General features: G+C 49.2%; 1 protein-coding gene across 2 annotated transcripts in view; it reads left to right on the top strand.

The window, feature by feature from the left end:
* The first annotated feature begins 7,652 nt into the window (after nucleotides 1–7,652).
* RNF24 (ring finger protein 24) overlaps nucleotides 7,653–14,171 on the top strand; it is a 79,640-nt gene continuing 73,121 nt past the window's right edge. Inside the window, exon 1 of one of the 2 annotated variants that reach the window (XM_074992249.1) lies at nucleotides 7,653–7,739. The gene's annotated coding sequence lies outside the window, so the exon portion shown is untranslated. The remainder of the gene's footprint in view (nucleotides 7,740–14,171) is intronic. The other variant, XM_074992250.1, reaches the window with a different exon arrangement.

Genomic DNA, 14,171 nt, shown 5'->3' with positions numbered 1-14,171 from the left:
GTTTCAGCTTATGCACCACAGGAAAGTAAATTAACTTGTTGGGGCAGCTCAGTCATCTAAATCACACTGAAGGAAGAGCCAACCTTTTCCTGGAAGACAGAGTCTATTCTTCCATTATGTATAGGCCCAGGAGAAATCAATTTTAATATAATTTTGATGAATAATATCAATTTTTTATAATCTTTATTTCAGAGTGATCAATTGACATTTTCAGTGGTGTGGGAGCTGCAGTGGGGAGAGATCAAACATGACAGTAGGTACTGAGATTCCAAAAGATAAAGTTTTGTGCCCATTAAAACAGTTGCCACCATCGCATGAGAAAATATACAAAGTAAATATCCTTAAATCAAAAGCCATATTCTCACGAAATATTTTTGACGCTTGGCCGGCCTTAAATCCAATCATTGTTACTGGAAATATTTCTTGATATGTTGTATGTGTACAGCAAAATTGACATCTACAGATATTTACTGATGCAAATCTGATCCTCGCAATGTGATGCCACCTGTTTTTAGCAGCTTCCCTATACATCAAGTATTTTCCTCTTGTGCTACCTTAAATTCTGGTTTTCCCACATCTGTTGTTCTTATTCACCTAGTACTTCCATAGGTTAAATCCAGTGAAAGACCTTCTCTTTTGAATCTCCTTTACCTTGTGACTACTGTTTTCTAGTTATAAGGACCAACATCAAGCAAAGATGGACCTGCTGTCATAAGGAACTACTTTGTTATATAAATAACAAGCAGTCCTGTACCACCTTGAAGACTAACAAATTTAATTAGTCTAATAAATTAGTTAGTCTCCAAGGTGCTACAGGACTGCTTGTTATTTGCACAACTACACACTTACCCCTCTGAGAGTACTTTGTTACACGTAATATCGAGGATCAAGGAGCTGGCCCTCTGGCATGGGGAATTTTAAAAAGACCAATTCATTTGTTAACAGCAGAAACACACTTCAATTACCCTGTAGACACAACACAGGAATTAAAATGTGGATTCTTTTCACTGAGTCGTCCCTGTCGTGTCTGAATACTTTCCAGCAGTGCAGGGAGCAAAATGACCAACAGCTGTCAGGTAACACATTTCTGTGCTACACTGCAGAGTTCCCATGCACCTACACTTCCCAGAAGATTGACACAGTGGTGATTGGTCTTCCAGGGTTTGATTTAGTGTACCTAGTGAGGCCATGCTCAATTGAACCATCGGGGCTCCACCCTCAACCCTGGAGTGAGGGAATTCAACAGGAGAGCTGTGGGGACAGTTGAGGAAATCGATTTAGGATACATTGGCTCCAGCTACACAATATACATAGTGGGATTTGCATATGTTTAATCGATTTTTCCTGGTAGTGGAGACCTGTCTTCAGGCTGATGCACAATAGCTTATTTTGACCTAACTATGGAAATGTCACTCCTGCCAACATAACTGCCCCGCTACACTGACTTAATAACTACACTTCCACGAGTAACATAGAGCCAAGGTCAATGTAGTTAGGTCAACAAAGTGCCCATGTAGGCCAGTGGTGGGCAACCTACAGGCCACAGGCCACATAGGGCTCATCAGGGTAAGCTGCTGGTGGGCCAAAAGACAGGCTGTTTACTTTGCGTCCACACCTGCATCTCCAATTGGCCGCAGTTTGATGTCTCACTAGTGGAGTGTGTTGTCGATTTATTTATAATTGAAGAGTTCTAGGCGTGAACACTGTGGAAGGTCACAGAAGTTTCTCTCTGCCATGGAGCTCAGTGAAGCTCTTGTTAAACATCACGCTTGTTGGGCTTTCGATTGTTGTTACAAACAATTAGGCAGTGTGAGAGTTGAATGAATGGCTTGTTTTTGAAGAGAAAGGGGAAAGCACTGCTCCAATCTTCAAACTGTCAAGTGTGCAATTATGCTACCAATTTGCACAAGCAGTTACCATGGCTGTTTGTCCGAAGTCTAGTATGAGGTTTTGTGTAGCACCTATTGCTGTGGTAGTCAATCAACATGATGATTTTTTTCAGGTTCAAATCACTCATGCAATTGTACATTATGCTTTTGCAATCACCTGGGCTCCAGACCTTTGGAATGCAAGATCTATTGGTTTGGAAGGAGGAATCAAATATCTTGTTTTCTGATTTTGCAAAAGGCAGTGAATAGCTTTTTTCCACAAGGAGGCTTGACTGTTCTTTGAGGAAGGGCAGCCTCCAACAGTTTGTAGGAGGGAGACAGGATGCAAAGCTATTCTGCCATCACCAGGAAAGGCAGGGTATTGGTATTTGGTTAGTCTTTAAAGTGCTACGGGACTGCTTTTCTGTTTTGTGCAGAGTATTGGGTTCAGGTAAAGGAGACACAGCCGCAGGGAAACCAGCTGACACAGAATTTAATAGCTTCATTATACAGTTAAAGAGGCTTTTTAAAATTCACTTACAAAAGAACATCTTAGCTGTAAGATAGAGAGGCCCATTCATTCCCAGCAGGGAACTTAGCCTGGGAACTCCAGGTGACTGAATGTCTCCTCCATGGGCAGCCAGCATTGTAGGTAGGGGAAGGCAATGCCTGTCCAAACTGCCTCACCTGGAGCTGCCCATGTTCCCTGAAGGCCGTGCCACAGCATTTGCTGGCTCCCTGGAGCTTCAGGCTGGCAGGAGGCTTCAGCTGCACTGCCCGCCAGCTCCCCAGAGCTCTGGGCCATGCTATTGCAGGCTGGGGTCCAGTAGCCCCATTGTGTGTGTATTGGGGGAGGAGGCTGAACAGAGGCCAGTGGCCACAGTGCGGGAGTGCAGCCTCAGGTGGGAGGCAGGGCTGGCTGTGTTTGCCTCCCCAAATCCTGGGATCACCCTCTGTCCCTGGTCTCTTCCCCTTAGCAGGGAGCCCGAGCTACTTCTCACAACCTCGCTTTGGATGGAAAACAGCTGGAGCCAGGACATCCTGGAGATGGACAGATTCTTCAGTGCTGCTGCTGTTGCTTAGAAAGCCATGGATTGAGTTCTGCTCCCCTGGTAAATTTCACCTTAGGTTCACCTTCTCTAATTGCTGCACAAGGAAACCAGATTAACCCCATGGGGTGAATCAAGCCCAAAAGTTAGACAGTCACTGAGGTGAAGGCATCTGAACCACACGGTTAGAAAGAATTAATCCAGCTACAGTAAAATATACAAGATACAAAGCAAGCCCAGGACCTGCTGATATCAGTGAGGTGTGGACTCTCCTGGCATTGGTGCCCTGCCTGTCTGCTCTAGTAAAACATCTGGCTAAGGTAAGATCTGTGTGGCTAATTGTCACCAGGGAGCAATTCCACTTCTAGGAGGAAAGAAGTGCTTGGAATTTTGTCATGTCCTGAGCTGGGTTTGGTGAGCTAAGGCTGAGCAATTTACAACAATAATTCATTTGGGGAGCAGCTGCTACTAGCTTTGTATGAGTTGTCCTGGCAAACCTCTCTGAAGGAGGATCTGCGTATTAGAACCAGCATATAGCTAGTGCTACATTCATCCATGTACATCAAAGCACTGTAACAACTATCCTTTGAATTAAGTTTCACAACATGCCTGGGAGATAGGGAAGTATTAAAGCAGATTCACGGGTAAGGAAACTGAGACACTGAGAGGTGAAGTGACTTGCCCAAGGTCACCAAAGCCAGTGTGTGGCAGAGCTCAGAGCTGATACCAATCTTCTGCTTTAGCCCAAACATTTTTCAGCAGAGCCTGACTTCATTAACCTTTGTACTCTTTCATCTTAGCATTGCTATTGGGGGTTTAACCAGCATTTCAGGAGAACTTACTGAATCAATCACTGTTTGAACTAGTGCTCATCTTTTAGAAAAACATCCAATCTGGATTTTAAAATGGCCAGTGATGGAAAAGTTGGTTAACGCATGAGAGTGGGACTGAGGAGAGATGGTCAAATCCTGGCTCTGCCACACACTTGCCTTCACCTCTGCAAGTTCTTTGACAGGAATATTCCCAACTTCACAGGTTCTTTTGTGGAGGTGTTCATGAGGTGTCATTTTACAATAAAGACCCTGCACTGAGTTCCCATCACAGAGCGTGATGGGTTCCCTTTGCTACAGTTCCAGGATGCTGCAAGACACAGTTAGAAATATCATGTGTGAAACTTCAGGAAGGTGGAGCTGAATGGCTCCATCCTTATGAAGGTGTTTCTTTGTAATGGGATTGCTTTCTATGCTCCATACAGACTCCTCCACATCTCTGGGATGGGGCATGGCCACATGTTTACAGCACAAAACACCTAACTCTGCCAGACAGCATCTTAATTATTTTGAAGGGACGTTCTAATGTCCTCCCTGGAAATAAATTAATAAGCAGCAGGTTCCTACCTAGAAGGCCACAAATTGCACAGATATCTATGGCTAAAGATCAGCAGAATTCTAAAAAACAACCAACCAACACAATAAACTTGAATCTCACTACACACAGCGAAAGGAATAGCTAAACATAAGATTTAAACATGGCATGAGGCACGCGTAAAGCCAACAGAGCCTGGTTGTCAGCAGAACGGGCTGAAGCTGTGATCTTAAGGGCAAAACCAAGGTGCTGCTACAGCATGTGCTAAAAGCCATCTGTTGCTCAGCTAAGCCCACAGAGCAGACTTCACTTTTCCCTTGTTAGTGGTTGCAGCACTTCTGGGTTACACATGGGCAACTTAGGGCTCTCCCCACAAATACCACAATCAGGATTTTGCAATCAGTTTTTGAAACTCCCCTCTGGCCCAGTTACAAACATGGTTTTTGAGTGGTGTCCACACCATAAGCACTCTGTAGCGTTAAACCACATTGGTGGATCTGTCTCCCCAGGCTACAGAGTGCATTCTGGGAGAACGTGGGCAGCCATGCCATACTGTGTCAGCAAGACATGCACACACATTGGCATCAGCAATATGTGAGACAATGTCCTACCTTACAGACAGCAGGGAGGGAAGAGGACTGGCCCTATGAGTTACAACAGCATGACTGGAAGGTCAGCTGTAGTGTATAAAATACCAGTGTGCTGAACTGGGTGCTGGGAGACCGTGATGTACAATGTAGTCTTCTGGGAATGAACAAGACACTGTTTGCAGCCATAGTTACTGAGATCCACATTCTCAAAGATATTTAGACTCCTAGACCAGGGGTGCTCAAAATGGGGTGGAGCACACCATTTTACAAGGGGGGGTGCAGCGTGATTGGCACCCCCCCACTCCACAGCTTCTGCTGCCTCCCCAGCCCTCTGATTTCTCTCACACAGCCGCTGTATCACCAAAGAAACGTCCCCCCAACCCCTGCCACTGGGCCAATCCACATGTGCAGAGGCCCTGAGCCAAGCAGCCAGGCAGTTGGTGAGTTCCTGGACTGAAAATGTACCTTCCTGGGGTTCTCACCCAAGTACTTCTCCCACTTTGGGGCACCCCCTGGAGCCTCCTAGAACCCCCTTCCCGAGTGCTCACTCCCTACGTCCCTTCTGTGGTCCTCCCATATGTAACCCTTCTGTTAACGCCAGATGCCTGCCAGAAGGGCCGGGTTCAACTCTTGTGGGGTTTTCCTATCAAGGATACAACCAACCGGCTCGAGCCCCCACCCAGTGGCCTGGGACAATTTCACCCCCGTGCTGGGTGCCTGTAAGGCGGTTCTCCCCCCCCCCCGCAAGCACAGAGTCTGAGATAGAAATGGCTTGTTTAATGACCGTAACCTACCCCAAGGTTACAGCGACAGATGCAGTATATCTCAGCACAGAAGAGACAAAACCCCTTTACCCAGCTACCATCCCCATATGCAGTAGAACCCAGTCTCTTGCTGGGGCTCTTGGCCCTTTTCCACACACACACAGTTACAGGGTGTACCCTCTGCGGTGCAGTCCCAAACTTAAAGCCCACAGATACATCACCAGGGCAATACTAGCTGTCCACTTGTCTGTAGCCTCCCCTTGCTGTCACCAGCCGTCTGCCAGTCGCCATCATCCACCGCCGCTCCTACCAGCTGCTGTCACGGCTCCTACCGGCCGCCCACCGTCATCTACCACCACCGCTCCTACCGGCCGCCCGCTGGTCCTGCTGTTGTCCACCAGTCCTAACCCCACTGCTTGGGACTGCCCTAAGGCAGAACCCAGTGATTTCAGCTTTGTGTGGCCTCAGCTGCCACTCTGTGATTTCAGCTCTTGATACCTTTAGTGTGCAGTTTCACAAACACCCTAATATCCAGCTCTAGCTTTTAACAGGTGGAGAGGGTTAGTAAAGCCAGGCTTACAGCTATATAGCCAAGGCATAAGCAGGACCAAGACACTCAGCAAACTGACTCATCCACTACCCCTCCCTTCTGTCTCACAATGCTTTAAACCAGGGAGCCCTGTGTAATCAATGTCTTACACAGCTAAGGCGACTGCCCTGTCCCCCACAACAACCCAGAGCATTGGTGAGATCTCACAACTCCCGCATTAAGTGTCAGCTTAAATTGTGATTTTACAACTACATGTTTACAATAGACCAAATCTCATGGCTTACTTGCTACCCATTAGGCTTTGCCTGAAAAGGTATCACACATGCACACCTTTTGCATTCTCATGCAGATGACCTCTGGGAGACTCATTCCTCCCAGCCTTCAGCAGCACTGCATTCCTTCTGCTACATTCCCTACACATAGATGGGGGGGCAGCTAACTGCAGAGCCAAAAAGGGGTGCACAACCTTTAAAGTTTGCTCACCCTGTCCTAGAGCAATGGCAGCTAGAAGCCTAAAGATCTCTGAGGATCTAGGCTAAGCACACACAAAGAATGCCTTGTTGCAGCTGACAAGTCTGATTGAATCTCAACGGACCTGGAGGGCTCGCCATGTGTATCTCTCTTTTTATATAAAACAAACAAGCAGTAACTTAGCACCTCAGAGATTAACACAATAATTTGTTAGTCTTTGAGGTGCCACATGACTGTTGGCTTGTTTTATTTTATATAGCTTTCTGATTCTATTGAAATCCAGCTCCCAATTTACCTTCCTTTCTAAATATCATTTTTCCCTTGAGTGGGGAGGCAGGGGAAGGGTGGAGAACAGAAGCAATTCATTCATTCATGCCCTGCTGATTAGCGTCGGCGATCATGGCCCTCCACACTTGTCTATTACCAGTATTCTGGAGCATCTCCACAGGACTGTGGCAACCACGAAGTTATACTGGCCAATATTTTCTCCCGTTGTCGACCTCGTCCTCGCTTTGCATTGTACTTTCCTGTTGTCACCACATTTGAAAGCGCAGACTTTCGAATTATACGGCCTATACATTTTGCCTGCCTTGTTCCTATTCTATTTAACAGTGTTCTTTTGCTGTTGGCTTCATTTAACACAGACTCATTCGTCCTTTTGGTCGTCCATGAGAAGCAATTACCATTGGCAAAAACAGAGCCGGCTTCATGCACACACAGGTCCTTTTGTTGCAATGCCAACCAGGGGACGCCCGGCTCTGAGAGTCTCCTCGTGTCCCCCGCCCCCCGCCTTACAATGCACCAGACCTCAGCTGCCCGGCAGGCCAGGATGCTTTGCCCCCGCCACCCTGTGTAACGCCAGGTGCACGCAGGCGGCAGCGCCCCCGCCCGCGCCAGGCACACAGCAGGGAGCAGAGCCCGCCCGGTCCGCAGGCAGCTGATCGCCTGACCCCGCCCCCTGACACACAGCCCCGCCCCGCCGCACATCCGGGTCCCTGGCGTGCTGCCCCAGCCGCGCTGTCTGTCAGCGGGAGTCCGGCGGCTGCGGTAGCGATCCGCTCCTGCGCCGGGCGGCGTCTCGGGTGAGTGGGGGGTGCGGTGCGGGAGCGGCCCCCGGGGGTCCTCACGTGCACCCCGGGTGCGTACGCTGCAGGGAGAGGGGAGAGCTGTCCCCAGCCCCCCCCCGGGTGCGTACGCTGCAGGGAAAGGGGAGAGCTGTCCCCAGCCCCCCCCCCCCCCCCCCCCGCGGGTGCATACGCTGCAAGGAGAGGGGAGAGCTGTCCCCAGTCCCCCCCCCCCGGGTGCGTACGCTGGAGGGAGAGGGGAGAGCTGTCCCCAGCCCCCCCCCGGGTGCATACGCTGCAGGGAAAGGGGAGAGCTGTCCCCAGCCCCCCCCCCCCCCCCGGCTGCGTACGCTGGAGGGAGAGGGGAGAGCTGTCCCCAGCCCCCCCCCGGGTGCATACGCTGCAGGGAGAGGGGAGAGCTGTCCCCAGCCCCCCCCCCCCCCGGGTGCATACGCTGCAGGGAGAGGGGAGAGCTGTCCCCAGCCCCCCCCCGCGGGTGCATACGCTGCAAGGAGAGGGGAGAGCTGTCCCCAGCCCCCCCCCCGGGTGCGTACGCTGCAGGGAGAGGGGAGAGCTGTCCCCAGCCCCCCCCCCGGGTGCATACGCTGCAGGGAGAGGGGAGAGCTGTCCCCAGCCCCCACCGCGGGTGCATACGTTGCAAGGAGAGGGGAGAGCTGTCCCCAGCCCCCCCCCCGGGTGCGTACGCTGCAGAGAGAGGGGAGAGCTGTCCCCAGGCTCCCCACCCCCGGGTGCGTACGCTGGAGGGAGAGGGGAGAGCTGTCCCCAGGCTCCCCCCCCCCGGGTGCGTACGCTGCAGGGAGAGGGGAGAGCTGTCCCCAGGCTCCCCACCCCCCGGGTGCGTACGCTGCAGGGAGAGGGGAGAGCTGTCCCCAGGCTCCCCCCCCCCGGGTGCGTACGCTGCAGGGAGAGGGGAGAGCTGTCCCCAGGCTCCCCCCCCGGGTGCGTACGCTGCAGGGAGAGGGGAGAGCTGTCCCCAGCCCCCCCCCCCCCGGGTGCATACGCTGCAGGGAGAGGGGAGAGCTGTCCCCAGCCCCCCCCCGGGTGCGTACGCTGCAGGAAGAGGGGAGAGCTGTCCCCAGCCCCCCCCCGGGTGCGTACGCTGCAGGGAGAGGGGAGAGCTGTCCCCAGGCTCCCCCCCCCCGGGTGCGTACGCTGCAGGGAGAGGGGAGAGCTGTCCCCAGGCTCCCCCCCCCCCGGGTGCGTACGCTGCAGGGAGAGGGGAGAGCTGTCCCCAGGCTCCCCCCCCCCCGGGTGCATACGCTGCAGGGAGAGGGGAGAGCTGTCCCCAGCCCCCCCCCCGCGGGTGCATACGCTGCAGGGAGAGGGGAGAGCTGTCTCCAGCCCCCCCCCCCCCCCCCCCGGGTGCATACGCTGCAGGGAGAGGGGAGAGCTGTCCCCAGCCCCCCCCCCCAGGTGCATACGCTGCAGGGAGAGGGGAGAGCTGTCCCCAGCCCCCCCCGCCCCGGGTGCATACGCTGCAGGGAGAGGGGAGAGCTGTCCCCAGTGCCCCCCCCCCCCGGGTGCATACGCTGCAGGGAGAGGGGAGAGCTGTCCCCCGCGCCCCCCCCCCCGGGTGCATACACTGCAGGGGGAGGGGAGAGCTGTCCCCTGCGTGCCCCCCCCCCCCAGTAAGCTTCAGGGAGGGAGAGGCAATGACCTGCTTCTTCGGGAGGAGCCATGAGCACCTCCCCAGAGCTCTCCCCCAGGATGCACTGTGGATGGCACCCGATTGAAAGAGGGCAAGGAGTGGTGGGAGGGGGGTAACTTGGGCCCCAGAGGGGAGATGAGGTGGAAGGGGAACAGGTCTCTGGGGAGGGTTCTGGGGTTCAGTTTGGAGTTCTCATGGGCCCCCAAAGTCCTGACTGAGTTCTCAGTTTGATTATATTTGGTGGGCATCCCATGCTGTGCTGATGGTGTCAGCATGTTAAAGGGACAGATCCCGCTCAGGACTGTGTCACAAGTGGATACAAGGTCCCTCGGGCAGGTGTGTCCTGTCTGGTTTAGTCATGAAGAGGTGGGCCTGAGAGATTGCGGGTGTATTATCATTGTACATCCTGTGGCTTTAAAGGGGCTGAGTCAAATCCTTGTGATTCTTTGAAAAGCATGTTCTTCATATTTAAAAGGCAACATGAGAGGTACTTTCTGGCTATGCAAGTACCTATAGAGACCATCCAAGAATTCAAGGGTATGTTGTTCTCATGGTGGTGGGTAGATCATACACGACAGAAGGCTGGAGGGAAGATGCACCTTCTGCTTCTTGGCTGGCATAATGTCTTTGTTTTTGGGTGCCTGGATAGCACACAGGTTATGGAATCTGTGAGGGAACAGGAGGCAGTCTAAAATCATAAAACCTTGCTGTGGAAAAGCTGCCTTACCTCTTTGGTCTGTTCCCCAGCCAGTGTGGAATTGTTCTCAGGGATGTGTTTGCTGGTGCTGTTCTTCTGATGCAGGACGCTGTTAACATCTGTAATGTGTAAATCTATCCAAGTAACTGTCCCCCAATCTTCCATGCAAAACCTCCACATCTGTGTAAGTGAACTGTGTTTTTTCCACCCCTCCCTCCCTCTGGCAGGAGGTTTGGATTACATATTCCTCTGGCATGCACCCTGTCTTTGATGTGGAGTTTCCTGTCATGTCAAACGTGTTCAGTATCACGTAACTCAGCTCAGTGGCTCCTCTTATAGGGCTGCTGGAAAATAATGAGATGCATTCCTCATTTTGGATTTTACAGAGGAAAAAACGTCTGGGCACTTGAGCTGAAATTTTGTTTCACTGGCTTTTCTTTGTCTTGGTTATTGCTCTGCAGGGCTGTTTCAACTAGAAAAGGCTCCTATTCAGTTTGCAACTGACTTCAAGCCAAATGGAGACAAGCTTTATAGTTCTGTTCTTTTATTTAATCATTTCTGTTTTGTACTTGTTTTTTTTCTATGGGGCACACGCTGCTGGATTTTTTCCTTGTATTAGCTGTGTAGTCCAAGTTTCACTTTTTTTTTATTTGTGCTGTGTGTGCAGCAGCAATCAGTTTAATTAGATTAGGTACATTGGAGAACTGTGTAATGAATATATACTATATAGCTAGAATAGAAATATAAATAGAAATATAGCTGGTAAACTAAATACCAACTGAAGCAAGGTTCTTGTATTAGCTGCTCTGAGCCCTCTTCCATCTTTCCTTACTTAAATACAGAAACACAGAAGTGTTGGGAAAGGTCTGTTACAGTAGACAAAGTCCTTCCCTCCCCAAATGCAGGATATGCCTCTTGCTACCAGAAGCTCATTAAGGCCCTGATTTGTTACAGCACTTTAAGTTCATGTTTGATTTTTAACCTTGTGAGAAGCCCCGTTGGAACCAGTGGGACTGCTTCCGTGCTTGGGCAAAACAAAGCAGCAGAAATATAGCACTTTAAAGACTAACAAAATGATTTATTCAGTGATGAGCTTTCATGGGACAGACCCACTTCTTCAGATCAATTTCATTTCCAATACAGACTGACATAAGTACAGAAGACCAAAAATAAAAACTGTCAAATCAAATAGGGTAAAAGGAAGGGAGTGAGAGGTGGGGGGGTGTTAATTGTCCTGTCTGAGGTGATTACAAGCATCTTAAAGTTAAACATATCAGCAGAACATTTATGTTGAGAGGAAGAAGAAAAGAGTTTTTTGAAAGCAAAAAAGGAAAATAGATCCCCTCTGCAGAGTCCTGCTTATATTAAAAGGACAGTTCTAGCCTGAAAAAGTGATCTTGCAAAAATAGCACCGTGGTGTATTTAATAGATATGCCCCATTTGTATTGCAAATCCTATCTGCTTTGGAGGTTGGGGGAAAGGGGAAAATTCTTTTGAGCAGTGGTAGAGCCAAAAGAGCTCTGAGAAAGCTGCATTTAATACTTTTGCATTATGATTCATTAACAGAATCCTTACACTTATGCAACATCTTCGAAAATAGCTGAATGATACAAGTGTAACTGAAAGCAGAATTTGGCCAGCAGCATCTTATATTATAATAATGCATAAATGGGAAAGAACCCAGCATGACTTGCACATGGTGAGTTGAGTATAGTACCTGCAACAGGGTGAAATAAAAACCTTTGTTATTTGTAAACTGGACTAATTTTATGTGGAATTGGCATCAAAATATGAAGCTGCTGAGTCACTTTTCTGAAGCAAGCCATACTGAAAAATCTTATCTGGTTTTTGTTTTGGTAATACTTGCTGAATAAAATCGTATCATCTGTGTGAAACCTGTTCCTAAACACACATTTAGTGTATTAATCGTGGTAGTACCTGTGTGATTTATCGTGTCAAAGTTATTGAACTGAAATCATTACTTATTTAAACAATAGTTCCACCTGTCATTACTTGATATGGGAGATGTATCAGAGTAATTCCAATTGTCGCTTCACTGTGTATGGAGGTACACTACAGATGCATTTGGCCCATTTAGTTCAAATAGTGAAAAAGCTTGTCTGGATAAACTGCACTGACGAATAAAGCAAAATTTTCAAGCATTCTTACTGTTCAATTTACAGGAAAGCAAACTTACAATGGAATGTTTCAGATTTCAGTATTGATCTCAATCTGGGTAACCTCCTTTGTTTAGTGTTAAACTAAGCAACCGTAATCTTCTTGTATATTTTCATATCTGAGTTTAATAAAGCTACCTTAAACTTGTTACATAATACAGTCAACACCAGGCTATTGATTAAGTTACCATATTTATAAAGCACTTCCTCTGGTTACTCTATCTAGAGTTCTAGGCAATCTGTTGCAAAAACTTACAATGAAATTTTGGCCTAGAGCCCAGAAAAAAACTTGTCTTCCCCTCAAATGCTATAGCAGTGTTTCCATAATTGTGTTCTCTGCCCTACCACCACTGAAACAATAGAACTAAACTTAATTGGTTTAATGGCTGGCAGGGCCTTATATAGCAGAGGAGGGCAGTTTCCCTAGTGCCGTTCCTCCCCTTCTTCGTGTTCAGGGGCGAGAGTAGGGTGCCACAGGATGGGCCCCTCCTCTCCTCACTCCTTGATCATAGATGGGAGAAGTCTCAATTTTCTTGAGTGGAGGATACATAGAAACGAGAGGCCTTGGTTTCTCCAGTGGAAGAGAAGTCCCAGTTTCTGTAGAATGTGCAGAAGTGCATCTAGGATGCACCATGAGTGTTCAAGACATTCCTATGAATCCCTCTTCTTTGTGTCCCTTGCCCCTGATCCATGCACACTCCTGAATTCCTCCGTAATATTTTTTTCAGCAACAAGAATATTTTGCTGAAAGTCTCAGCAAAGCTGCTGTCTCTGTGAGAGGTAGAAAAAAAAATTCAGAACGCACTGACCAATGTAAAAGGGCCTTATACGAGATATCAGAGATCGTGGGCTCTAGTTGTTTAGGCATGGAACCAGTGGCCAGGAGAACAGGGTTCTAGTTCTGACTCCCACTGACACATCTCTGTCCTCATCATATATATATATATATTTTTTTTTTTTTTTTTTTTTTGCTGTCTGTCTCTGTCTGGGCAAGGTTCTACCGTGTTCTCCCCAACAGTTTCTGGAAAATCCTACAGAGCTCCACAGGATTCTGACAAATTCTTCAGTGTTCTAGGGCATGCTGTGCCTCAAACCAAGGATGACGATCATGCTGCTAGGGAGTTTAACACCGCATAAGGGTCTTTGCACCCATCTCTTGATGAATCAGGTGGTAAGTGGACAGCTCCTGGAGGAAACTATTGCAGGAACAAACCATATCGCACTTATTCCGTCGTCACACTCCAACTTACCGACAATACAGTTCCACCTGTGTGGCAGAGATGTCAGTTACCAGTCCAGCTCACATTTGCCATGACCATCATCAGAGCCCAAGGGCAGACGCTACAGAAAGTTGAGGTCTACCTACAGGACCCTGTCTTCACGTATGGACGGCTCTATGTTGCTGCCTCCTGCGTTGGCAATGCAGACAACATCCACTTTGCACTGCCTCACAGCGTAGGCAATAAGACTCGGAACATAGTTTCTTTGCATTGAGATGATAAATTAGTGTGGGATGTGTATTACAGCAAGTTCCTTTCTACAGCTTTCTTCCAGCCCAAATTCGGCTTGCAAGTGGACCTGGGACAGGTACACTAGTGTTTATAATTCTTGCTGTAGCCAGGGGAGACTCCAGTAGACCTCTTCCAGGCAGGGGAATTCCACAGACTGCCCCAGACTAGGTTCAGTTGTGCTTTTCAGATCGAAAGCAACAAAAGCCCCGGCCGCTTCAGTTGTCTTTGAAGGGCTGTTGGTATCAGCAAGGGTGAATTCATGACTGCCATCACCAGAAGACTGTCTGCTTCATTGATCTGAGAGGCCTCCGTGTCATAAGACGGTTGGACTCTCAACTGAGCTTATGTCTCTTGCTCTGATCCAAACAGCGCTGGAGTTTCCCGGTCAACGTTTCT

Source organism: Carettochelys insculpta, chromosome 4 (assembly GCF_033958435.1).
Source record: "Carettochelys insculpta isolate YL-2023 chromosome 4, ASM3395843v1, whole genome shotgun sequence".
In the NCBI taxonomy this organism is placed as follows: Eukaryota; Metazoa; Chordata; order Testudines; family Carettochelyidae; genus Carettochelys; species Carettochelys insculpta.
The sequence above is the reverse complement of the archived record's forward strand: the minus strand, read 5'-3'. Positions and strand labels throughout refer to the sequence as shown.